General features: G+C 42.4%; 1 protein-coding gene and 1 long non-coding RNA gene across 2 annotated transcripts in view; one reads left to right on the forward strand and one right to left on the reverse strand.

Annotated features, from left to right (window-relative positions):
* Nucleotides 1–21,159, reverse strand: part of LOC144495874 (uncharacterized) — a 39,354-nt gene extending 18,195 nt beyond the window's left edge. Inside the window, exon 1 of the long non-coding RNA XR_013498349.1 lies at nt 21,117–21,159. This is a non-coding gene — a long non-coding RNA (uncharacterized LOC144495874). The remainder of the gene's footprint in view (nt 1–21,116) is intronic.
* sugct (succinyl-CoA:glutarate-CoA transferase) overlaps nt 1–27,362 on the forward strand; it is a 481,778-nt gene that overhangs the window by 222,727 nt on the left and 231,689 nt on the right. The window lies entirely within an intron of this gene.

Here is a 27,362-nt window from a genome sequence, read left to right on the forward strand (position 1 = left end):
AACAATTTATATTTATATAGTAACTTTAACATAATGAAACAACCCAAAAACAAAATATAACACCCAGCCACATAAGGAGATATAGGGTGGGATTTTATGGCCTCGCTCATCCCAAAACCATAAAATCCTGCCTGAGGTCAACGGACCTTTCCATGATCCGCTTCCCACCTGCTCTGATTCCCCTGACAGGTGGGACAGTAAAATTCCAGCCATGAGGTCAAATGACCAAATGTTTTGTCAAAGAGGTAGGTTTAAGGAATACCTTAAAGGAGGAAAACAAGGAAAAGAAGCAGGAAAGTGTAGGGAGGGAATTCCAGAGCTTGGGGCTGAGGCAACTGAAGGTACAGCCAACAATGGTGATGCAATTATTATTGGGAATGCACAAAAGGACAGAATTAGAGCGGTGCGAATATCTTGGATGGTTGTAGGCTGGAGGAGATTGCATAGTAAGAAATCTCACAACACCAGGTTAAAGTCCAACAGGTTTATTTGGTAGCACAAGCCACAAGCTTTCAGAGCGCTGCTCCACATCATGGAGATTACATAGACAGGGAGAGGTGGGACTGTGGGGGAATTTAAAACAAGGATGAGAGTTTTAAAGTCAAGATATTGCCTGATTAGGAGCTAATTAAGTTAGCGAGCACAGGGGTGATGAGAGAAAGGGACTTGCTGCAAGTGAAAACACAGGCAGCTAGATTTTGGATTACCTCAAGTTTACAGAGGGTAGAATGTAGAAGACCAGCCAGGAGTGTATTGGAGCATTCGAGCCTAGTGGTAATGCAAGCATAGGGATGAGGGTTTCAGCAGCAGCTGAGTTGCGACAGGACCCAAGTCTGGTGGTGTTAAAGAGACGGAAAACAGGAGTTTTTGGTAATGGCATGAATATGAAGCTGAACCTCTGCTTGGGACTAAATATGACACAGAAGTTGCAAACAGACTGGATTAATCTCAGACTGTAGCCAGGGAGAGGGTTGGAGTCGGTAACTGGGAAACAGAGTTTGGAGCAGGGACTAAAAATAATGGCTTCAGTCTTTCCAATATTTAATTGGAGGGAGTTTCTGCTCATCCAGTATTGGATACCAGATACAGTGGTGGAGTCAAGAGATAGGATGGCAAGGCAGAGCAGGGTGTCATCAGCATACACGTGAGAACTAGATGTTCAATGATATTGGTACATAGCTTGTTCTCTCCAGCACACCATGTTCTAAAGTATGATCATGTTAATGAAGGTGTTAGTAAATAAATAAAGTGCTAGTAAAGCTCCATTTCAGGCCACGGATAGGAATGCAATCCATGAGAGTGAGGAATGCTCTGATGATTTCTTGTGTAATATGAATCAATCAGTTTGGTTTCTAGCTGTTCCTGTGCTTGCTACAATTAAATAGTTAGGTAACGATGGGCTCTGCTTATGGACTGTACTCTTCGATCAAGGGCAGCCTCCAACTTTCAGAATAATGAGCAGTTCACAATCTCCAAACTCTTAGAGCTACATACGTTTGCTTCCCAATTGACTTTCAACCTGTTTTTTAATGTTTGTGCTTGCTTTTGAAAGTACGTTCGAAGTTTTTTGTTTTACTTCATGTAAAATCTACATGATAAATTAACTTGGCTTTGCCTTGCAGTTTAAAGCATTGACACAGTGTGACAGCATGTGATTTGGGAATTTGTACTAGCTGAACAGACCAGGGGAAACTTGTGTAAATTACAGTTTGAATTGACCTATTGAAGTCACTGTGATGCCTTATTATTGATATTTTAAAAAGAAACAGATATTGTTGGGAATACACAGCAACTTTCTTTGTGAAGAGGAGATAATCTTTCTGAAAGCACAGGAAATATCTCAGCCCATCTGGTTGGGAGCAGAGTTCAAAAATTCGAGCTCGCATTACACCAATTACACTCCTGATTCAATTTCTCTCCAGAGCCTGTACAATTGCAATTACTGATACATCAGCCTCTACTACATCCTTGGACCATCCATTCCATACATTCAACATCCTTGGTGTGAAACTGTTATCATTCATTTGATCAGGGGTCGTTCTGATAAAGGGTAAATCTATCTTTCCCTTTATACAAGCTGACTGATTTGATATATTCTGGAATTTTCTGCTTTTATTTCAGAATACTAGTGTTTGCAATATAGTTGTTGATGTTTATCTTATAGTCTTTTAGAAGTTGCCTTATTGCATAACCTGAGATTGATTTATTTCAATCAAGTTTATGGTGGGATCCTTGTTCTTGTAAAATTGCACTTCATATCATGCATTGATTTGCACCAACAAAGTCGAGGAAATCATTTCACATTTTGCAACAAATATTTTAAGACTTGATTTCTTTCTTAAAAAAAAGTGTAGCACTTAGAAAAATGAGGTGATGAAAATATCAGCAATTAGCTATTATAACATACCACAGCATGTTGTACTTTCTTATGAGCTGTGATATGTCATTTATTGACGCGCACACATCTGCACATTGTGTTGTGGTTAACGAGCTGTTTAAATTATAAAGTGCAGTGTTAACTGTTAGACAGCAACAGTTGTGCATCATAATAAAAGAGCATTGCATTGGCCAATTTATGTGTTATCTTGGCTCAGTGAGTAGTCTTCTCGCCTCTGGGTCAGATAACTGTGGGTTTGAGTTCCACTGAAGGACCTGATCATTCAAGCCTGGCTGACATTTTAGTGCAGTACTGAGGGAATTCTGCACGGAGCCAAGTTGGATGGATAGAGTAAGGATGTAGATCAGCCATGACCTCATTGAATGGTGAAGCAGATTCAAGGGGCTGAATAGCCTACTCCTGATCCTTTATCATGATGTTGGATGAGCTGAGGTCCCTTTCACTTGTTCAGGTGGAGCTGAGGTCCCTTTCACTTGTTCAGGTGGATGTTAAGAACCTCTCAACAATTTAAGAGCAGTGAGTTCTGGTGACCTAGCCAGCATCGCTATCAGAGCCAATATCACAAAATAAACATTCATAGTTCTTTCAGCTCATTTCTGTCTGAGATGGATGGATATAAAATAGCTACTGTGTTTGTCCATTTCAGCACATTTACTTTGCTTCATATTCACTGTAAAATGTGCTTTAATTATAAAATGCTGCATAAATGTAAGTATTTCTTCCAATGTCTCACCAGTAGCTGAGTAGAATCATGGAATGATGCAGCAGAGAAGGAGGCCACTTGGCCCATCATGCTTGTGCCAACTCTTTGAGAGCTATCCAGTAAATCTCATTCCCCAATTCTTTCCCTAAAGCTCTGCAAATTTCTCCTTTTCAAGTAAATATACAGTTCCCTTTCAAAAGTTACTTTGAATCGGCTTTCACCCCCATTTCAAATCATGTAATCTCAATTCAAACAATTAATTGTGCAAGACACAGTGCCAACAAGGGTGAACGGTAGGACAAACAGATCTAGCGGTCCATTGATGATGAGTAAGATGACGTGTGCGTATGACAGTTGTTGGGTAGATGATGAAATTGAGAATCAGGTTCAATATCGAAGGTTCAGAGGGAAATTGAAAATCAAATGAAGGAAGCAAGGAGAAAGCAAGAGACTGACAGGAAATCCAAAAGTCCTCTGCAGGCATATAAATAGTAAAAGGGTGTTAAAAGGAGGAGTGGCACTGATTATAGGCCTAAAGAGGGATTTACATGTGAAGACAGGTGTGGAGGAGGATAGCTGTGGTACTGAATGAACAATTTGCACTTGACTTTAGCAAGGAAGAAGATGCTGTCCAAGTTATGGTGAAAGAGGAGGTAGTTGAAACACTTGATGGGTTTAAAATTGACGAGGAGAACTTAGATAGGTTGGCTGTACTTAAAGTTGATTGTCACTAGAACCAGGTGAGATGCAATCATGGGTACTGAGAGAAGTGACTGTGGAAATTGCTGAGGTACTGGCTGTAGTTTTCAATTCCTCCTTCGGCTCAGGTGATGCTGGGGGATGAGAGAATTGCAAATATTATACACTAAAGGATAAACCCAGAAACTACAGGCTAGTCAGTTTAACCTTGGTGGTAGGGGAGCTTTTAGAAACAATTAATAGTCACTTGGACAGATGCAGGTTAAATAAGATTCTTGTGAGAGAGGTGAGAGACAGGAGCAACATAGATATGAAATCGGCAAAGTGACAGAAAACAGAGTTCAGTGGCAAACAGTGGTTTTTCAGACTAGGAAGAGCAGAAAAGAAACATTGATGGGAGTTATTTATAGGCCACCAAACTGTAGTGGTAATGCTGGATAAGGTATAAATCAGGAAATTAGAGATGCATGTAATGTGAGTAATAAAAAAATAATGGGTAGCTTCAATTTACACACAGACTGGATTAACCAGATCAATACTAATATTCTGGAGGATGAATTCCAGGAGTGCTTACAAGATGGGTTTCTGGAGCAGTATGCTCAGGCACCAGCGAGGGGTCAGGCTATTTTGGATTTAGTACTCTGCAATGAGAAAGGACTAATTAATAACCTTGCTGTAAAAGAGCCTTTGGGAAATAGTGACCATAATGTGATGAATTTTGCATTTAATTTGAATCTGATTTAGTTAATTCTGAAACCTGGATTTTAAATCGAAGAAAGGAATTTATAAAGATATGAGGGGCAAGTTGGCTACTGTGGATTTGGAAAATCCACAAAATGATTTAATAGTAGACTAGCAATGTCTAGTATTTAAAGAAAATCTACATGGTCTACAACAGATATACATTCTTCTTAGGCACAAGCACCCAAAGGAAAAGGTACATCAACTGTGTTTATCAAGGATGCCAGAAAGATTGGGAGCAATTTAGAACCCAGCAAAGGAGGACCAAGAAACTGATTAAGAAAGAGAATATGAAGACAAACTAGTGAGGAACAAAAGGGTGGACTGTAAAAGGTTTTTTGGGTTTGTGAAAAGGAAATGATTAGCAAGGACACATGTGGAGAACAGGGAGATAGTAGAGGAACTAAACAGTTAGTTTGTGTTTGCCTTCATGGAAAAAGGTGCAGAAATATCTCAGAAGTAGGCCACAAAGGGATTTGTGAAACTGAAGAACTGATAGATTTATTATTAGTAAAGAGGTGATGCTGAAAGGTTAATACATCCCTACGACCAGATTAACTTCATCCCAGAGAGTTGAAGGAGGTAGCTAGAGAGATAGTGGGTACCCATCTTGTAAGCACTCCTGGAATTCATCCTCCAGAACATTAGTATTGATCTGGTTAATCTAATCTGTGTGTAAATTGAAGCTACCCATTATTTTTTTATTACTCACATTACATGCATCTCTAATTTCCTGATTTACACCTTATCCAGCATTACCACTACAGTTTGGTGGTTATCTTTCAAGATGTCATAGATTTTGGAAAAGTTCCTGCGGACTGGAAAGTAGTAAATGTAACATCACTACATAAGGGAGGAAGAGGGAAAATGGAGAACTACAGACCTGTTAGTTTGATGTCAGCAGTAGGGAAAATGTTAGGTAGGATCTATTATAAAGGATGTGATAACTGAACATTCAGAAAGGAATCCTAAAATTGGACAGAATTTTGGATTTATGAAAGCAAAATCATGTTTAACAAATTTGTTGGAGTTTTTTGAGGATGTTACTTGGAGCATAGATAAAGTAGAACCAGTGGAAGTGGTGTATTTGGATTTTCAGTAGACTTTTGATAAGGTTCCACATGGGGTTAGTAGATAAACTAGTTTGGGGGAAATACACTAATATGGATTGAGAATTGGTTAACAGACAGAAAGCAGAGAGTAGAATTAAGTGGATCATTCTCAGGATGGCAGTTTGTTACTAGTGGAGTACTGCAAGGATCAGTGCTAGGTGCACAGTAGCGCACAATCTATGGAGGAGGATCCTCCGCCCCTGTTTTTGGAGAGCAGGAATGGCGGGGAGGTCGGAGAATTGGGCGGGAGATCCAAAATGGCTTTTAGGCCAGTGGGCTTTCCCTGCTCGATTTTTTTTTTTTCTGCCCTCTTTTAAAATTCAGGAACCCCACTTACATCTAATTGACTATGCATATCAGGTGCTTACACCTGATTGTCCTCCATGTTAGACTATCCACAGCCAGAATTGTGACATGTCACCTACGATGTGTACCTAGCGAACAGACCCAGCTGGAGGCACACGGTTGAGTACAGCCACCAGAGAGGAGAGGGCCATGCCTGGGCAGTATCCTGGCACTGCCTGGTTCCTTGGAAGTTAGTGTCTTTATTTTCATTATTTTAAATCTTTCAAAAACCTAAGTTGATGTTGTGGGATCTGACCCTTCAATTTTTTTTTAAGTTTAAAAATACAGCGGCAAAAACCGGTGGGCTGTCCTTCACTTTTCCTGCCCTAGACAACACTTTGAAAAACAATCGTAAAATTCTGCCCTAGGTGAATGATTTGGATGCGGGGACCAATTGTAATATATCCAAATTTGCTGATGACACCAAACTAGGTGGAAACATAAGTTGTGAGGAGGATGCAAGGAGGCTTCAGGCATACTGGGACAGGCTAAGTGAAGGGACTAGAACTTGGCAGATGATAATATGAAAAAATGTGAAGTTATTTAATTTGGTTGGAAAAAATATTTCTGAAATTGAGGGCATGGGAAGTGAGAGTATCCAAATTGACCTGGGTGACCTAGTTCACAATTCACTAAGAGCTAGCATGCACATGCCTGCAGCAAGCAGTTAGGACAGCAAATGGTATGTTGGCATTCATCATGAGGGGATTTGAATACAGGAGTAAGGATGTCTTGCTGCAGTTATATAAAGCTTGGTGAGACCTCATCTGAAGTATTTGGTCCCCTTATCTAAGGAATGATATACTTCCCATAGATGGAGTGCAAAGAGGTTCACCTCTGTCTAAGGACACGTACTAACCGATTCAAGAACAGCTTCTTCCCTGTTGCCATCAGACTTTTGAATGGACCTACCTTGCATTAAGTTGATCTTTCTCTATACCCTAGCTATGATTGTACCACTACATTCTGCACTCTCTCGTTTCCTTCTCTATGAACGGTATGCTTTGTCTGTACAGCATGCAAGAAACAATACTTTTCACTGTATACTAATACATGTGAAATGATTAATCAAATCACCAGGTTAATCCCTGAGATGGTGGGAATATTGTATGAGGAGAGATTGAGAAGACTGCCTGTATTGCATAGAGTTTCGAAGAATGAGGGGTGACCTCATTAAACTTAGAAAATTGTGACAGGATGCATGTAGATAAAATGTTTCCCCTGACTGGTGAGTCTAGAATCAGGGCATATAATCTCAGGATAAGGAGTAGAGCATTTAAGACACATTGAGGAAGAATTTCTTCACCCAGAGAGTGGTGAATGTTTGGAATTCTTTACCTCAGAGGTCTGTGGCAGTTCAGTCATTGAGCATGTTCTAGACAGAAATGGATAGATTTCTGCATACTATTGACATCTAAGGATATGGAAGCAATGTGGGGAAGTTGCATTAAGGTAGCAATGATCTAACTGGTGGAGCAGGCTTGATGGGCCCAATAGCTGCTATTCCTGCTGCTATTCCTGCTGCTATTCCTGCTGCTATTCCTGCTGCTATCCCTACTCCTATTCCTACTCCTATTCCTATGTTATTAAAAATCATGTCTGTAGATGGGAGAAAATGTTCCCATTTGTGGAAGGGCCGAGAACCAGAGAATAGCAGTTTATAGTGATTGGCTAAAGAAGGAATGGCGACATGAGGAAAAACATTTTTACGTAGTGAGTGGTTAGGATCTGTAATGTATTGCCTGAGAATGTGGTGGAGGCAAATTCAATCATGGGTTTCAAAAGAAAATTGGCTCATTATGTAAAGAGGAAAGATTTGTAGGGCGGCAGGGAAGTGGCACTATCTGAAATGCTCTCACAGACCCGGCACAGACACAATGGGCCAAATGACTTATTCCTGTGCCATGACATTCTGATATCTTTTCCCCCAGTTTTTTGCCGTTCCTCTGAAATTTATGTTGTCTGGGTTACTGACCCTTCTGCAAGTGGAAACAGTTCCTCCCTACCTTCTCTATTAGAATCCCTCATAACAGTGATGATTTATTTAGCAGTGACTTTTAAATACTTAATTTCTAACTTTATATTTTGTAGACCGGGTGGTCACTTGATGACGCAGCTACTTAAAGGAAGCAGAGACATGTAAGCTGCTCAGAGTACTTCATAAAGTACTCTACTCCATTGTTCTTGTAAGTCTTTGGTCATCAGTTATTGGAACTCAGCACATGGTGTCAGGAGTTGGTACACACAATGGCACAAGAACTTCACCGCATCAACCCATCATGTTTGATGAAAACATTGTGGACATCAGGGTCAAGTTTGAAAATGAGTGGCTAGGTTATTGGACAAATCAAAAAAGGTTACAAGCATACAATTTACTTAATCTCGCAGGCCATCGAGAAGTTTGAATCTTTTGTCTTTCAAATGAAGGAGGGAAAAAGAGGATCCTGAGATACTCTTAAAAATGATTGAGAACATTTTGATGAAGCAATACAGTCATATATGGCAACCTTAAAAATTCTAACCAAAAAACCCTTACTAATGAGTTAGTCAAGAATTGCATAGTCTGTGAGGTCCACAGCGATCTTTTCTGCAAGTAGCTACTTCGAGAGGAAGATTTAACATTGCAAACAGCCATCAATATCTGCATGTTAAGCGAGCAGTCTGAAAAAAAGCAGAAAGGAGTTAAGGGGGTGAAAATGGAGGGTTTCAGAGTATAGGGTATATAGGGTGTGTCCTGTCTGAAATACGGTGGACATCACCCTCAGAACAGCATGTTTGGCATTTGGTAAATGCTGCAATAAATATGGTAAGTGGAACCATTTTGCAAAATGTTAAACCAAAGCAGCCTTCCTCTGCCACCAGACACGTTACAGCCAGATATTCCTCAAAGGTTAGGAGCCACGAGCAAAGTAAATAAATTGCAGCTCAGCCTGAGCAACCAATTCACCAAGCCTCCAACAGCACTCTATCATGGGTGTCGACACCCTCAGAGAAAAGGGTGAGATCATCACCAGCCTGAACATTATTTGCAGCAATGCAAAACTGAAGGTAAAGATTGTCACTGGGACAAAATATAACATATTGTACAATTCGGCCTTTTGGCTAAGATCAAGTGTAGTATGGTCGGCAGCCCATGGTCGGCCGCACTTGGTCGATGTCATTAGGTTACACTGAAGCTTCATATGTTTCATATGAAGCAATTTTTTAAAGCGGCATCTCGGCCTTTTGGCTAAGATGCAAATGTGCTCAAGTCTTGGAGGAGGAACCTCCCCCTTCTCCAATCAGCTTGGCTCATGTAGATCAGGCCCAGGACAGGGTGGTTTGGTCGCTCGCCCTGTCTTGTCAGCCTGGATCTGAAATGTCTCAACTTGTTGAGACTCTGAATTGGATTTGATTTGATTTGATTGAATTGGAAAAGTATAAATAAATAAAAAAATATTGTACAATTGAATACTATGGGAACTAAGCCCATATGTAGCGCCGGACCCTAACACCCGGGTGTACCTCGTGGCCTACAGCAGACAAACCATCAGCACAGAAGGTATGACCACTCTCCATTGAACGAGGGGAAGCTTCAAGATTCACATAGTCGACAGTAAGGCCACAACTAGATCTTTGGGACAGCATCACATTGGGGCTCATTCAACTTGGTCCAGAGGTACATGCTCTGCAACACCAGGCCCTAGAAATGATAAGGTACCGATATCTCTTCAACTGCGATGTAAGCTATTTGTAATATACCACATGAGATTAGATGACTCGGTACCACCAATATTTGTGCTCTGAGATGAGTACCAATAACCATGAAGCAGAAAGTAGTTAATGAGCTGCATTAGGACTTTCAAAGCGATTTTTCACAGTGCTCAGCAAAAGTATATACCAATGATAAGAAAGGACTGTAGGAAAAGGGATAATCAGCCTTGGATATCTAAGGAAATAAAGGAGGGAATCAAATTGAAAGAAAATGCATGCAAAGTGACAAAGATTAATGGGAAACTAGAGGATTGGGAAATCTTTAAAGGTTAACAGAAAGCCACGAAAAAAGCTATAAAGAAAAGTAAGATGGATTATGAGAATAAATTAGCTCAGAATATAAAAACAGATAGCAAATGTTCCTACAAATATATAAAATGAAAAAGAGTGGCTAAAGTAAACATTGGTCCTTTAGAGGATGAGAAGCGGGATTTAGTAATGGAAAATGAGGAGATGGCTGAGGCATTGTGTCGGTCTTCACAGTGGAAGACACAAATAACAAAAATTGATGACAAGAAGGCCATGGCAGGTGAGGACCTAGAAATGATCGTCATCATTAAAGAGATAGTGTTGGGCAAGTTAATGGGGCTAAAGGTAGACAAGTCTCCTGGCCCTGATACTAAAAGAGATGGCTGGGGAAATAGCAAATGCACTAGTGGTAATTTACCAAAATTCACTGGACTCTGGGGTGGTTCCCGCAGATTGGAAAACAGCAAATGTGATGCCACCGCTTAAAAAAGAAAATCAACGAAAGGTGGGTAACTATAGGCCGGTTTGCTTAACTTCTGTAGTCGCGAAAATGTTATCATCAAGGAAGAAATAGCGAGACATCTGGATATCAATTGTCCCATTGAGAAGACGCAGCATAGGTTCATGAAGGGCAGGTCATGTTTGACTAATTTGGTGGAATTCTTTGAGAACATTATGTGCGCAGTGGCCAAGGGGATATCTGTGGATGTGGTGTATCTGGATTTCCAAAAGACATTTGACAAGGTGCCACACCAAAAGCTGCTGCATAAGATAAAGGTGCATGGTGTTATGAGTAATGTATTAGCATGGATAGAGGATTGGTTAACAAACAAAGCAAAGAGTGGGGGTAAATGGGTGTTTTTCTGGTTGGTGATCAGTAACTAATGGTGTGCCTCAGAGACCAGTGTTGGGACTGCAATTGTTTATGATTTATATAGATGATTTGGAGTTGTGGTCCAAGTGTAGTGTGTCAAAAATCGCAGATGACTCTAAGATGAGTGGGAGAGCAAAATGTGCAGAGGACGCTGAAAGTCTGCAAAGGGATATAGATAGTCTAAGTGAGTGGGCAAGGGTCTGGCAAATGGAGTACAATGTTGGTAAATGTGAGGTCATCCATTTTGCTAGGAATAACAGCAAAATGGACTATTATTTAAATGGTAAAAAATTGCAGCATGCTGCTGTGCAGAGGGACCTTGTGCGTGAATCACAAAGTTGGTTTGCAAGTGCAGCAGGTAATTAAGAAGGCAAATGGAATTTTGTCCTTCATTGCTAGAGGGTTGGAGTTTAAAAACAGGAAGGTTATGTAGCAGCTGTATAAGGTGCTGCTGAGACCGCACCTGGAGTACTGTGTACAGTTTTGATCTCCTTACTTGAGAAAGGATATACTGGCACTGGATGGGGTACAGAGGAGATTCACTGGGTTGATTCCAGAGTTGAGAGGGTTGGCTTATGAGGAGAGACTGAGTAGACTGGGGCTATACTCATTGGAATTCAGAAGAATGAGGGGAGATCTTATAGAAACATATAAGATTAGGAAAGAAATAGATAAGATAGAAGCAGGGAAGTTTTTTCCACTGGCGGGTAAAATAGAACTAGGGGGCATGGCCTCAAAATAAGGGGGAGCAGATTTAGGACTGAGTTGAGGAGGAACTTCTTCACCCAAAGGGTTGTGAATCTGTGGAATTCCCTGCCCAGTGAAACAGTTGAGGCTACCTCATTGAATGTTTTTAAGGCAAGGATAGATAAATTTTTGAACAGTAAAGGAATTAAGGGTTACGTTGAGTGGAGCTGAGTCCACAAAGAGATCAGCCATGATCTTATTGAATGGCAGAGCAGGCTTGAGGGGCCAGATGGCCTACTCCTGCTCCTAGTTCTTATGTTCTTATGATGACACTGAGTGTCATAACCCCCATAGATGAGGCCACAGAATGGATTTCAGCAATGGTGGGCACAATAAAGAAAGATGGTAGGTCAGGATATGCATTGACCCAGTTCAATTAAACGATGCGCTGCTCAAACTTCATCACCCAAGAAGATGGTGATAGCTGTCATGCCCAGTGCTAAGATTTTTAGCATCCTGGATGTGATGTAGCATCCTGGCAAATCCCGCTCAAGGAAGAATCTTCAAAACTTCTGTTTTTTTCGCATGCCCTATAGGAGTTCATAGAATCCCTACAGTGCAGAACTTATTACGAGGGTGCATGGAGCAACTGTTTGTGGGCCAACCCTGTGAAATCATTGTTGATGGCATCCTGGTCTGGTGTCGTACTGTGCAAGAATATGATGCACGTGTTCGGCTCAGCCTCGACAGGATTAGAACCATACAGCTGAAGCTTAACACTGCTAAATGCAAATTCAGGGTAAACCAGGTTCCCTATGTGGATGACAGCCAATGGCATTAAGCCAGATCCAGACAAGATGACGGTTATAGGACACATGGCCATCCCTGTGGACAAGCACACCTTAGTGTTTCCTTGGAATGATGAATTATCTTTCCAAGTTCATTCCTTGCTACAATGAGGTCACTGGACCTCTTTGCCAGCTCGTCCACCAAGATATTGAATGGTGTTGGCAGGAGCACCACACAGCTGTCTTCAACAGCACCTAGGCCCAACAGTGCTGCAATATTTTGATGTTGGAGCACCTGTACCCATATCAGCAGCTGTTTCCCAGCATGGACTTGGTGCAGTTTGTATACAGAATGGCAGACCAATAGCTTTTGCTTCAAGAGCTCTCACTCACACTGAGATTCGTTATGCTCAGATCGAAAAGTAGCTCCTTGCTTTGTCTTTGCCTGTCAGAAATGTTATGACTTCTTTATATGCTTGTCCTGCAACTGTTGAAACAGATCTTCAGCTACTCATAACTAATCTCTTCACAATGTGCCTGCACAACTGGAGTGCATAATACTGAAGCTACAACTCTACAACCTCAGAATTGTCTACAAGTGTGGTAAAGAACCATACTTGGCTAATGCCCTTTCCGGAATCTTTTTTCCTACCTGCAGACCAGACAGACCATAAAGAAGACATAGACATCATGACCATAGAGGTGCTTTCCTCTCATTCAATCCAGGAACTCAAAGATGGCCTACAGGCAGACATCACATGTAGACAACTTCACAACATCACAATGAAGGGCTGGGGCTAGCCAGTAACTTCACCAGAGAAACCCAGAGTTGGAAGCAACCAGATAGAGGGCATTGGAACCTCCTCTACTGGCCCCCCATTTATGCTGACTTGGAGAGGGAAGTATCCAGATGTGCTCCATGCAATGTACTCAAGCTGCAACAAACCAAGGAACAGTTGTACCTCCATGAGGTCCAGGGCCTCCCAAGGTCATTCAGAGCAACTGACATATCGAATGGAATGGTAAACAACATTTAGTTGATTTGTATTCTGGGTGGTTTGAACTTGACTACCTGCCAAACATGATAAGTAATACAGTCATCCACATTGATGACACCAACCTCGAGCATCTCCCGCACGGCCAACTGGCATAATCACACACTCAGGGTGTATGACCAAACCAAACACAAAGTTCCAGGACTATGTAATGAATTAGTCTACAACTGGCCTTACCTTTTTTTTTAACAATAAAATCGTGGGGAGGGATGGTGGGAGGCGGTGGGACGTGATGGGCTATGCACCAGCTGCAACAACTTAATTTTAATCTGTGTTTCACCCTGTGTAAATAGTTATGTGTTGTTAACCTGTTTGTATATATTATAAAAGGTTTGCACTCAGTTAACGTTCATAGACACTGTTATGTCTCAGTACCACTGGTTGTCCCAAATTAAATGGGGAAGACGTATACCAGTTGGCCACGTGATGATGCAGCTACTTAAAGGGTCATATGTTTGTAGTGCAGGAGTTCTCGCTGGAGTGAGGACAGAGTGGAAGCGTGTAATAGCTGCTCAGAGTACTTAATAAACTATTGTTGTTAGAAGTCCTTAGGCACCAGTCTTTCGAATCCAGCACTTCAACATATTTTGTTGTAAATTTTGATGCTCCAAAACTATTTCGATGAGATGCAAAATAGTTTTCCCACATTTTATATCCAGTGTCAAACGTCACATGGATAAAACTAGAATAAAGCCCACCTTCTTTGTTCCCCAATGACTCCAAACAAGGAACCTCCATTCTAAGTGAGTGGGCAAGAGTCTGGTAGATGGAATACAATGTTGGTAAATGTGAAGTCATCCATTTTGGTAGGAATAACAGCATAATGGACTATTATTTAACTGGTAAAAAAATTGCAGCATGCAGCTGTGCAGAGGGACCTTGTGCATGAATCACAAAAAGTTCGTTTGCAGGTACAGCAGGTAATTAAGAAGGCAAATGGAATTTTGTCCTTCATTGCTAGAGGGATGGAGTTTAAAAATAGCGAGGTTTTGTTGCAGCTGTATAAGGTGCTGGTGAGGCCACACCTGGAGTACTGTGTACAGTTTTGGTCTCCTTACTGGAGAAAGGATATACCGGCACTGGAGGGGGTGCAGAGGAGATTCACTAGGTTGATTCCAGAGTTGAGAGGATTGCCTTATTAGGAGAAATTGAGTAGACTGGGGCTATACTCATTGGAATTCAGAAGAATGAGGGGAGATCTTATAGAAACATGTAAGATTATGAAAGGAAGACAGAAGCAGGGAAGTTTTTTCCACTGGCGGGTGAAACTAGAACTAGGAGTCATGGCCTCAAAATAAGGGGGAGCAGATTTAGGACTGAGTTGAGGAGGAACTTCTTCACACAAAGGGTTGTGAATCTGTAGAATTCCCTGTCCAGTGAAGCAGTTGAGGCTACCTCATTGAATGATTTTTAGGCAAGGATAGATAAATCTTTGAACCGTAAAGGAATTAAGGGTTATGGTGAGCGGGTGGGTAAGTGGAGCTGAGTCCACGAAAAGATCAGCCATGATCTTATTGAATGGCGGAGCAGGCTCGAGGGGCCAGATGGCCTACCCCTGCTCCTAGTTCTTATGTTCTTATGTTCTTAACTCATCAGTGGACATGCGACTTGTTCAGTTATCCTGCTGAGAACTGAAACGATTGCAAGTTTGTGTTGACATTTAACAGTTTTGCTTTGCAATAGGCCCACACACATGAAAAAATGGGTTGAGTATGCTCAAATTTCATGATGGTCGGGTCTGTTGTCTCTGGGATCCCAAAAATGGTGCATGTTGACTGGGCACTGATAAGAGGTAATAAAAAGCATTTGTCCTTCGCAACCCTGCAGACACATTGCGAAAGCCCAGAAATTAAAACATCACAAGATTCATGAGTCAAAACAGCATAAACATTGAAAGCTAAGGCTGCCTTGGAAATGTGTAAACAATTCCTTTGCAACAATGGTAAAAACATCCTGAATTGATCAAGATAAAAATCAGAATTTAATGTTGAAGAGGCTATGTCGTTTTGGTGTGTGTACATGTGATGAATAGCAAACACAGTAGAAATGATTAGTGTCAGGTCTTTTTCCAATGTGCAGTAATGTACAAAGGTGTTTAGAACTTACTAACTATATTTTCCAAAGTAGGTGAAGTTTGCACCCAAATGATGAGAAACTGGTTTTGCATCGTTGCAAATGGTAATATGCTAATTGCACCCAGTTTCCCACAATCACCTCATTAACACCGACCAGGTGTTTGGATGAACCTAAGGAATGCACCAATGGTAGGATCAGAAAGTTGCATGCAAATGAAATGTAAAAGCATTGCCTGTAACAAAATGGAATGTAAGAATGGGGGATACAATTGCTGAATGACTCAGAAGGTATTTTAAACATGATGTGGAGATGCCGGCGTTGGACTGGGGTAAGCACAGTAAGAAGTCTCACAACACCAGGTTAAAGTCCAACAGTCTGTTGGACTTTAACCTGGTGTTGTGAGACTTCTTAAGGTATTTTAACCCAGTAGTCATATGTGGCTTAATGGCAACACTTGCCTATTTATCAGATTGTTGTGTGTTCAAGTGCCAATTCAGAGACATGGACATACAATCTAGGACCAGCATTTTAATGCAGTACTAAGGGAATTTGGCACTGCCGGAAGTGCCATTTTTTTGGATGAGACATTTCAAGGACAGAAAATGCTGAAAAAACGTAGCAGGTCTGTCAGAGAGAATAGAGTAAGAAGTTTAACAACACCAGGTTAAAGTCCAACAGGTTTATTTGGTAGCAAAAGCCACACAAGCTTTCGAGGCTCTGAGCCCCTTCTTCAGGTGAGTGGGAATTCTGTTCACAAACAGAACTTATAAGACACAGACTCAATTTACATGAATAATGGTTGGAATGCGAATACTTACAACTAATCCAGTCTTTAAGAAACAAAACAATGGGAGTGGAGAGAGCATCAAGACAGGCTAAAAAGATGTGTATTGTCTCCAGACAAGACAGCCAGTGAAACTCTGCAGGTCCACGCAACTGTGGGAGTTACAAATAGTGTGACATAAATTCTGATTCTAGGATCGCATGATAAAGACTCAGGAGGAAAAAAGCAGAAATATTTATGTGAAATAGTGTGACATAAACCCAATATCCCGGTTGAGGCCGTCCTTGTGTGTGCGGAACCTGGCTATCAGTTTCTGCTCCGCGACTCTGCGCTGTCGTGTGTCGCGAAGGCCGCCTTGGAGAACGCTTACCCGAATATCAGAGGCCGAATGCCCGTGACCGCTGAAGTGCTCCCCAACAGGAAGAGAACAGTCTTGCCTGGTGATTGTCGAGCGGTGTTCATTCATCCGTTGTCGCAGCGTCTGCATAGTTTCCCCAATGTACCATGCCTCGGGACATCCTTTCTTGCAGCGTATCAGGTAGACAACGTTGGCCGAGTTGCAAGAGTATGTACCGTGTACCTGGTGGATGGTGTTCTCACGTGAGATGATGGCATCTGTGTCGATGATCCGGCACGTCTTGCAGAGGTTGCTGTGGCAGGGTTGTGTGGTGTCTTGGTCACTGTTCTCCTGAAGGCTGGGTAGTTTGCTGCGGACAATGGTCTGTTTGAGGTTGTGCGGTTGTTTGAAGGCAAGAAGTGGGGGTGTGGGGATGGCCTTGGCGAGATGTTCGTCTTCATCAATGACATGTTGAAGGCTCCGGAGGAGATGCCGTAGCTTCTCCGCTCCGGGGAAGTACTGGACAACGAAGGGTACTCTGTCCACTGTGTCCCGTGTTTGTCTTCTGAGGAGGTCGGTGCGGTTTTTCGCTGTGGCGCGTTGGAACTGTTGATCAATGAGTCTAGCGCCATATCCTGTTCTTATGAGGGCATCTTTCAGCGTCTGGAGGTGTCTGTTGCGATCCTCCTCATCCGAGCAGATCCTGTGTATACGGAGGGCTTGTCCGTAGGGGATGGCTTCTTTAACGTGTTTAGGGTGGAAGCTGGAGAAGTGGAGCATCGTGAGGTTATCCGTGGGCTTGCGGTACAGTGAGGTGCTGAGGTGACCGTCCTTAATGGAGATGCGCGTGTCCAAGAATGCAACCGATTCCGGAGAGTAGTCTATGGTGAGCCTGATGGTGGGATGGAACTTGTTGATGTCATCATAGAGTTGTTTCAGTGATTGTTCACCATGAGTCCGAAGGAAGAAAATGTCATCGATGTATCTAGTGTATAGCACCGGTTGAAGGTCCCGTGCGGTGAAGAAGTCTTGTTCGAACCTGTGCATGAAGATGTTGGCATATTGAGGTGCAAATTTGGTCCCCATGGCTGTTCCGTGTGTCTGGATGAAGAACTGGTTGTTGAAGGTGAAGATATTGTGGTCCAGGATGAAGCGGATGAGATGTAAAATTGCATCTGGAAACTGGCAGTTGTTGGCGCTGAGCACTGAGGCCGTTGCAGCAATGCCATCGTCATGGGGGATGCTGGTGTAGAGTGCTGAGACATCCATTGTGACGAGGAGCGCTCCTGGTTCAACTGCTCCATGTGTGCCGAGTTTCTGTAGGAAGTCCGTCGTGTCGCGACAAAAGCTGGGGGTTCTTTGTACAATGGGTTTCAGGATGCCCTCGACATAGCCGGAGAGGTTCTCGCACAGGGTCCCATTGCCCGATACGATGGGACGGCCGGGTGTGTTTGCCTTGTGTATCTTCGGGAGGCAGTAGAGATCTCCAACGCGGGGAGTACGTGGGATGAGAGCACGGAGGGTGTTCTGAAGGTCCGGATCAAAGGTCTTGATCAGAGTGTTGAGTTGACGGGTGTGTTCTTTGGTCGGATCTGCAGGTAACTGTCTGTAGTGTTCCTCGTTGTTGAGTTGTCGGTACACTTCTTTGCAGTAATCCGTTCTGTTCAGTATGACGATGGCCCCTCCTTTGTCTGCTGGTTTGATGACAATGTTGCGGTTGGTCTTGAGAGCGTGGATGGCGTTACGTTGTGCTTGGGTGATGTTCGGGGCTGTCTTGTGAGTGCGGCTGATGAATTTGGTGTTGACGCACCTCCTGACGGCTTGGGCATACATGTCAAGTCGAGGGCAGCGGCCTTCCGGAGGAGTCCAATTCGACTCTTTCCTCTTCGGATGCACTGCGGATCTCTCTGTCGGAGAATAGAGCCAACGTTTCGAGTCTGGATGACCCTTCATCAGAGCTCAATTATTTGAGCTCTGATTATTTTGTGATGTTGATTGAGGGATAAATATTAACCAGGGCAACAATAATGGTGAATCTCTTGTTCTTTAAAATATTCCATAGAATCCTTTTACATCCACCCACACAGACAGATGAGTTCTCCTTTTAATGTCTCATCCAATGTTATCTCCAACAGTGCAAATCTCCCCCCACTGGCTTCTGTACTTGAGGCCTGAAGTGGGATTTGAATCCAGAGTCTTAAGATTCAAAGGAAAGAGCACTATCAACTGAACCACGGCTGACACTGAAGGGTTGGACTTGTTGCTATGGGCAATCGGCAGAGCAGACTATTGTCCTGTCTGCTCATTGCTGTACGTGAGTTGGTTTATGAGACAGGTTTTTCTTGATACTATTTCATGGCAGCATCCCCGTAAAACAACAAAGCTGCAAGGCGGCACAACCAAGTTTCATGCTGCAACTGGCTGTTCCTGTCATTAGGTATTTTGGCCCTATGCTACAGGGCAGCTTAGGCATCTTTGCAGTGGTTGATGTTGCTACAACAGGCTCGTTGATGACCTGAACTGTGTAATGACAGTTCCTAGAGTTATTGCCTGGCAGTTAAGCCATGGCCTCTAGTTATGATTGGTGACACCTTGCAGTAAATCAGGACACGCTGCCTTTTGAACACCCTTTTTCATGCATTGACACTGAAAGCATGACAATGTTATTGTGAGAGCAGATACATCATTGCCCATATTCCAGTATTCACATAGGTTAAGAATGCTCTTGAGTCTGATGTCCCAGCTTTTGGAAAATGAGCCTGTAACTGCATAATAGTCTGCAAAGCGAAATGTGTTCAGCCTTTTTTTTAGGTAGGGTTTTATGGATAATGGTACAGGGCACCTCCTTTTCAGCCTGGCTGGCCTGGCATTCCTCTGTTAATCCCTTCTCTTCTGCACACCCAATTTCACACACACTCACTCATTCACTCTTTGCAGCTTTAGTGAAAAGCCCAAATTTCTCTTAACTCTGCCTTCTATTACTTTATATCCTCTCTATTTGAAGTGTTCAAAACTATATAATAATTCTAGTACAATCCAATTATGATACTGTAAAATTCCAATATTATCTCATTTCTGTTGTATTCTATACTTCTAACCTCATTTATTTATAAGGCCCTGGCTTGTACTATCTTTTTGAGAACTTGTATAACTGCTCAATAAGATTCCTCGGTTCCATTTTTGAGCTGTGTGTTTCCTTTCACTATTCTTACTTCCAAAATCACTTCACATTTTTCTACTTTGAACTGCAACTTCCAAATCTCTGACCCTTACTATTCCAGGAAATTTGGAGATTAATATCACTGAGAAGGTGTTTGGGATGGTTGGAAAGGTGGCAAGGCGTGCTTCCTCTCATCCCTGCCTAAAACTTCAGCTGCCCTTGCCTCACTCCTCCTGGCCTCCCCATTTCGACTTCCGTAGGGTTTTGGTGGGCAAGCAAGAGATAATGGCAAATATCAATTCTTGCCTCTCAGATTGTCTGGATCCACTACAGTTCACCTATCAACACAACAAATCCACAGCAGATGCCATCTCCTTGGCCCTACACTCAACCCTGGAACACCTAGATAACAAAGACACCTATGTAAGACTCCTATGCATAGACTACAGCTCAGCCTTTAACACCATTATTACTAAGAAGCTCATCTCCAAACTTTGTGGCCTGGGGCTTGGCTCCTCCCTCTGCAACTGGATCCGAGACTTCCTAACCCACAGACCGCAGTCAGTAAGGATAGGCAATAACACCTCCTCCATGGTCATCCTCGACACTGGTGCTACGCAAGGCTGTGTTCTCAGCCCCCACTATACTCGTTATACACGTTTGACTGTATGGTCAAATTTCCCTCCAACTCGATTTTCAGTTTGCTGATGACACCACCATTGTGGGTCGGATCTCAAACAATGATGAGACACAGTACAGGAAAGAGATAGAAAATCTGGTGAGCTGGTGCAAAGACAATAATCCCTCCCTCAATGTCAACAAAACGAAGGAGATAGTCATTGACTTCAGGAAGCGTAGTGGAGTGCATGCCCCTGTCTACATCAATGGTAGAAATAGTCGAGAGCTTCAAGTTTTTAGGTGCCCAGATCACCAACAACCTGTCCCTCCATGCGGACACTATAGTTAAGAAAGCCCACCATCGCTTCTACTTTCTCAGGAAACTAAGGAAATTTGGCATGTCTGCTACAACTCTCACCAACTTCTACAGATGCACCATAGAAAGCACTCTTTCTGGATGTATCACAGCTTGATATGATTCCTGCTCTGTCCAAGACCGCAAGAAATTACAAAGCGTGGTGAATGAAGCCCAGTCCATCACTCAAACCAGCTTCCCATCCATTGACACATTCCACTGCCTCGGAAAAGCAACCAGCATAATCAAGGACCCCACGTACCCCAGACATACTCTCTTCCACCTTCTTCCATCGGGAAAGATACAAAAGTCTGAGATCACGTACCAACCGACTCAAAAACAGCTTCTTCCCTGCTGCCATCAGACTTTTGAATGGACCTACCTTGCATTAAGTTGATTTACATTTTGCACTCCTTTCCTTTCCTCTATGTACAATATACTTTGTCTGTATAGTGCGCAAGAAACAACACTTTTCACTGTATACTAATACATGTGACAATAATAAATCGAATCAAATCTGACATCACCCAGAATGCACCACGGCTGCCAAAACAAATATCCGCACGGACTTGGGCTTTCACTCCAGGACAGTCGAAACTCGAGTACCTGAAATGTGTCCTGGAACAGAGCGTTCATTGTGTGCTTTTTGTGAGTACATTGAGGTCTGAGTCAGCCACTTGAGAGAAAGGGCAGTGCATCCTGAGCCTGCCCCTGTTCCCAAAGGCATGGTGTGCACCCCCCTCTTCCAGGCCCTGCTTCTGTGTTGCAAGCAATATTGAATACTAAAATTAAAACAGAATATGCTGCAGGACTCAGAAGGTTGCATTCTGATTAATGGTCACAAGACCTGAAATGTAAACCAATCCTTTTTTCCTTTCTCAGCAGATGCTGCCTGACCTGCCTCTGCAATATTTTACATTTTGTTTGGATTAAAGACTGGTTTGGCAATGGAAGTGGGATGCATTTGTATGGAAATAATTCTGTCTGTTTAGGGAATAGTTTGTAGTTTTCTGCAGGGATCTGCTCTAAGTTTCTGTTACTCTTTACAAATATGGCTTTGAGTACTTCTAGTAAAAGCATTGCCAACATTGGCGAGTGCTTCAATTTACCAGTTTACTGATTGTTCGTGCGTCATGTAAGGAATGTAAACTTGTTTTTCTCGAAGTTTAAAATCGCTACATAAAATGTGAGCATTAAGAAAATGCTGAAGATAATTTCAGATGAAGATTACTCAGCCTATATTGAAGGGGGAGGCAGTGATGTAGTGGTATTGTCACTAGACTACCCAGGGAATGCTCCAGGGACCCAGGACCCATCTGCCATGGTGGAATTTGAATTCAATAAAATCAGGAAATAAAAGTCTAATAATGACCATGAAACCATTGTTGATTATTGTCAAAACCACAGACTAGTCAAGCAACATACTCATGAAATCATACCCAGACATCACCTGTTAGCCTGGATCTGCAGTGGGTGGTGAGGAAACCAACAAGGTGGAAAAACGTACCTGACCTCATCTTCACCCACTGCAGATGCAGTCCATGACAATGTTGGTCAGAGTAATCACCGCACAGTCCTTGTGGAGACAAAATCCACATTGAGGATACCCTCCATCATGTCATGTGGCACTACTATCATGCTAAATGGGATAGATTTTGAACAGATCAAGCAACTCGACTACAATCTAACATCAATGCCCAGCATATCGCTCACTTTACCATTACCACCACCAATGAAGGGTGCAGGGGGGCATGCCACGAACAGCACCGGGCATACCCACAACAAAGAGCAACATTCTAGGCAAAGAGTGTAAGCAGCAAGTGATAGATAAAGCTAAGTGATTCCAGAATCAATGGATCAGATCTAAGCTCTGCACGTCGTTAATGGTGGTGGACAATTAAACAATTCACTGGAGGAGAAGGCTCCACAAATATTCCATCCTCAATGAATGGGGAGCCTGGCATAAGAGCATAAAAGATGAGGCTGAAGCATTTGCAAAAATCTTTAGCCAAAAGTGCGGAGTGGATGATAAATCTCTGCCTCCTCCGGAGGTCCCCAGCATCACAGTTGCCAATCTGCAGACAATTTGATTCATAGAGTCATAGAGCTTTGTAGCACAGAAAGAAGTCCTTTGGCCCATCGTGTCTGCACTGGCTATCAAACACCTATCTGTTCTAATCCCATTTTCCAGCACTTGGTCCATACTCTTGAATTCTATGATGTTTCAAGTGCTCATCTGAATGCTTCTTAAATGTTGTGAGTGTTCCTACCTCCACCACCCTTTCAGGCAGTGAGTTCCAGAAGAGGAAAGGGGAAATGTTTCTTTCTATCTCTGTCCCTTAAAATTTAGTACAGGTCAATCAGGTCCCCCTTCAGCCTTCCCTGCTCTGAGGAAAACAACACCAGCCTAAACAGCCTCTCTTGATAGCTGAAATGCGCCAGCCTAGGCAACATCCTGGTGAATCTCCTCTGCACCCTTTCTGGTGAAATCACATCCTTCCTATTGTGTTGCAACCAGAACTGCACTCAGTACTCTTAACTGTGGCCTAATGAGCATCATAACCCCCCTGCTCTTGTACTCTATGCCTCAGCTAGTAAAGACAAGTATCTCAGATGCCTTTTTATCCACTTATCTATCTGCCCTGCTGCCTTCAGGGATCTTTGAACATGCACCCCAAGGTCCCTCTGGTCCTTTGTACTTCCTAGCGTCCTACCATTCATAGTGTATTCTCTTGCCATGTTAGTCCTCCCAAAATGCACAACCTCACATTTTTAAGGGTTAAATTCCATTTACCACTGTTCTGACCATCTGACCAACCCATCCACATGAAATCAAGAAACAGCTGAAGGCTGTGGGACCTGATCTGGCAATAGTACTAAAGATTTTTGCTCCAGAACTTGCTGCTCCCACTAGCCAAGCTGCTCTGGTACAGTTGCAACATCTACCCAGCAATGTGGAAAATTGCCAGGTGTATCCTGAACAAAAAGAGGACAAACCCAACCCAGCCAATTACCACCCCATCAGCCTACTCTTGATCATCAGTGAAGTGATGAAATCAACAATGCTAGCAAGTGGCAGTTGCTTAGCAATAACTTGCTCACTGGCACAGCTTGGATTCCACGAAGGCCACCCAGCTCCTGACCCCATTGCAGCCTTTCTTCAAACATGGACAAAAGAGCTGAACTCCAGAGGTGAGGTGAGAGTGACTACCCTTGACACCAAGACAGCATTTGACCAAATATGGCATCAAGGAGTCCTAGCAAAACTGGAGTCAGTGAGAATCAGGGAGAAAATACTGCTGATTGGACTCAAACACAGCACAAAGGAAGATGGTTGTGGTTATTCAAGGTCAATCATCTCCGTTCCAGGATATCACTGCAGGAGTTCCTTAGTGAAGTGTCCTAGGCTCAAGCATTTTCAGCTGCTTCATCAATGACCGTCCTTCCATGATAAGGTCAGAAGTGGGGATGTTTAGCACTATTCGCAACTCTCCGATACTGAAGGAATCCATGTCCAAATGCAGCTAGACCTGGACAATATCCAGGCTTGGACTGACAAGTGGCAAGTAGCATTCACACCACACAAGTGCCAGACAATGACATTTCCAACGAGAAAAAATCTAACCACCACCCCTTGACATTGAATGGGATTACCATGGCTGAATCCCCGACTATCAACATCCTGATGCTTACCATTCACCAGAAACTGAACTGCACTGGCTATATAAATATCGTGGCTACAAGAGCAGGTCAGAGGCTGGGAATGCTATGGGGAGTAACTCGCATCCTGCCTCCTCAAAACCTGCCCACCATCTACAAGGCACAAGTCAGGAGTGTGAGGGAATACTCTCGCCTTGCCTGGATGAGTACAGCTTTAACAACACAAGAGGCTTGACACAATCCAGGACAAGAGCAGCCTGCTTGATTGGCACCTCATCCACAAACATTCATTCCCTCCATCACTGGCAAACAATGGCTTCAGTGTGTACTATCTGCAAGATGCACTGCGGGAATTCACCAAGCACCTTTAGACAGCACCTTCCAAACCCATGACCACCACCATCAAGAAGGAAAAGGGCAGCAGGCACATGTGAACACCAAAATCTAGAAGATCCTCTTCAAGCCACCCACCATCTTGGCTTGGAAATATATTGCCATTCCTTGACTGTCACTGGGTCAGAGCCCTTCCTAACAGCACTATAGTGTACCTACACCACATGTTCTGCAGAGGTTCAAGAAGGCAGCTCACCACCACCTTCACAAAGTCAATTAGGAATGGGTAACATCCCTAGCCAGAATGCCCACATACCAAGGATGAATTTTTTCAATTAGTTCATCCATCCAGAAACACTTTATAGTTCCCATAATTCCATTTGTTTCCTTTATGATTTTAGTGTTTCCTGACCAATGGTTATCCCTCAACTAACATCACTAAAACAGATTATCTCTGGTCAGACTCAGATTACATTTTATCGAATCCTCTGTGTGCAAATTGACTATTCCATTTCTTACAATAATGACTACATTTCAGAAGTACTTCATTGGCTGCAAAAACCTTTGTGACATGCACAGATTTCCTGATTGGGCAAGACTGTGGTAGATGGAGTTCAAGGCAAATAGGAATATTTTCTTAATCATAAGAGACTAGGAGCTGTGGAAAAGCAAAACAATTTGAGCGTCTGTGTATAGAAATTGCTAAAAGCTAAGTGCACAAACACAAAAATGTAATCAAAAAGGCTAATGGAATGTTGGCCTTTATCCCAAGGGAGTTGGAATTCATCAGGCAAAACAAAACCGTTATTGATGATAAGGAATGTGGAAATCAGGTTTAAACAGAAAGTATTCTACATACTTTAGGAATTTAACTCACAGGAGAACAGGGATAAATATTACACATAATTGAGGGACTAAAGATAGCTAAAAGGATAGATGAGATGTCTGAACGTAATACTCCAGATGTGGTCTCACCAAAACCCTGTACAACTGCAGCAAGACCTATTTACTGTTATACTCCAATCCCCTTGCAATGAAGGCCATCATGCCATTCACGTTTTGAATGGCTTGGTGCACCTGCATGCTTACTTTCTATCTTGTTTTGCTGCTAGATTGGCAACATCCTCTTCTCTGGTGAAGGCAGACTCAGTGTACTCATTTAGTAGCTCAGCTATTCTTCTGTCTCACAAGAATACATCATTTTGATCCACAATCAACCCAACCCAGCCTTTGGTTACCCTTTTATAATTTCTATGTTCATAATAGATTTTTGAGTTCATGTTTAGGTTAGTCGCTAATCTATTCCAAGTTTCTCTTTTCCCCTCTTATCCACTTTCTTAGGTCTCTTCTGCACTTTCTGTACTCAATTTGGTTTTCTTCTGTATTAGGAGCCTTACGTTTGTCATAAATTGGATGGTGAAACTACCAATTCAGAGAAGTGATGGACCTGAAGTATTAAAGAAACAAGGAGAATATAAATAGCCAAGGGAGGGAAGACTGAGATAAAAAATGTACCAATGGAAGAGATGGAAAACTTAGAACATCTGGGAATCAGCTTTGGGTGTAAAGAGGCTTAACATTAAAACGTAGTTCATTGGCAAAAAGACCATTGATTCTTTTAGTGCAGTACTGATTTGTGTAAACCATTTTTCTTTCCTGACGGATGCAGCTGCAGTCTTCTCCTGGGTAAAATCTGACTCCATCCTTGTGTTCATGTGTCATGGGGGAGGTGTTGTGTCCATTATTGGCTCCTCCTTCCTATTGCATTTGCACTTCCCACCCTCGCTTCATGTACCTGCTAACTGTACTTCTTCACTGATTAAAAGCAAAGGAACACAGGATTAGTTTAACTTGAATATCATAGATTCCTGATTATCAGCAGTTGTGAAGCATGCAAAAAAAGTGGGCAGAAACAGTTCACTTTTAGTGACAACCCATTACTGCCTGCTGAAAGCAAAACCAGACAATAAGCATTCAGTAAATCGCCATGGAATTCTTTGCAGCGATCTTTCCAGAAACATTGACTTTGAGTAGATAAAGTTCAGAGTCTGTATTATCTGCATACAGGTATTTTTTTGTAAGACGGAATGGCTGTGGTAGAACTAGAGATGCATTGAGACAGGCATGTGAGTTATTTACGGATTATAAAAGAATCGCTTAATGGATTATAATAGTAGATTTAAGCCATGGTGATATGTAGTCTTCAAAGAATGCCTGGAATTTGAAGGAATCATTTTAGTTTAATGGCATCAATCGTGTTCCAAGGTTGCTTAGTGACTGAAAACTAAACCAGGGCAAAAATGCTTATGTTTTGGATTCCTCAGGAGCAGTGAAAAGCCTATAATGTCAAGGAACATTTGAAGTCTGCAAATGTCTCTGAGACTGTAATAAGCTTAATCACAACACATTCATACAATGATTGTCAAGTGCGGATTAAAGTAATTATTCTTTCCTTATACTCAGTAGCAAGTCTTCAGTGACAATACAAATTGGAAGCTAATATCATTATAATGAGTGAGGATAAGTATTTAACGAGTTTACCACCATTAAATAAATCATTACTTTCATGGTAATAATGTTTGACATTAGAGAAAAATTAAGGTTCATATCCTGTTGAAATGGTGCGATGAATTCT

Source organism: Mustelus asterias, chromosome 7 (assembly GCF_964213995.1).
Source record: "Mustelus asterias chromosome 7, sMusAst1.hap1.1, whole genome shotgun sequence".
NCBI classification, from domain to species: Eukaryota; Metazoa; Chordata; class Chondrichthyes; order Carcharhiniformes; family Triakidae; genus Mustelus; species Mustelus asterias.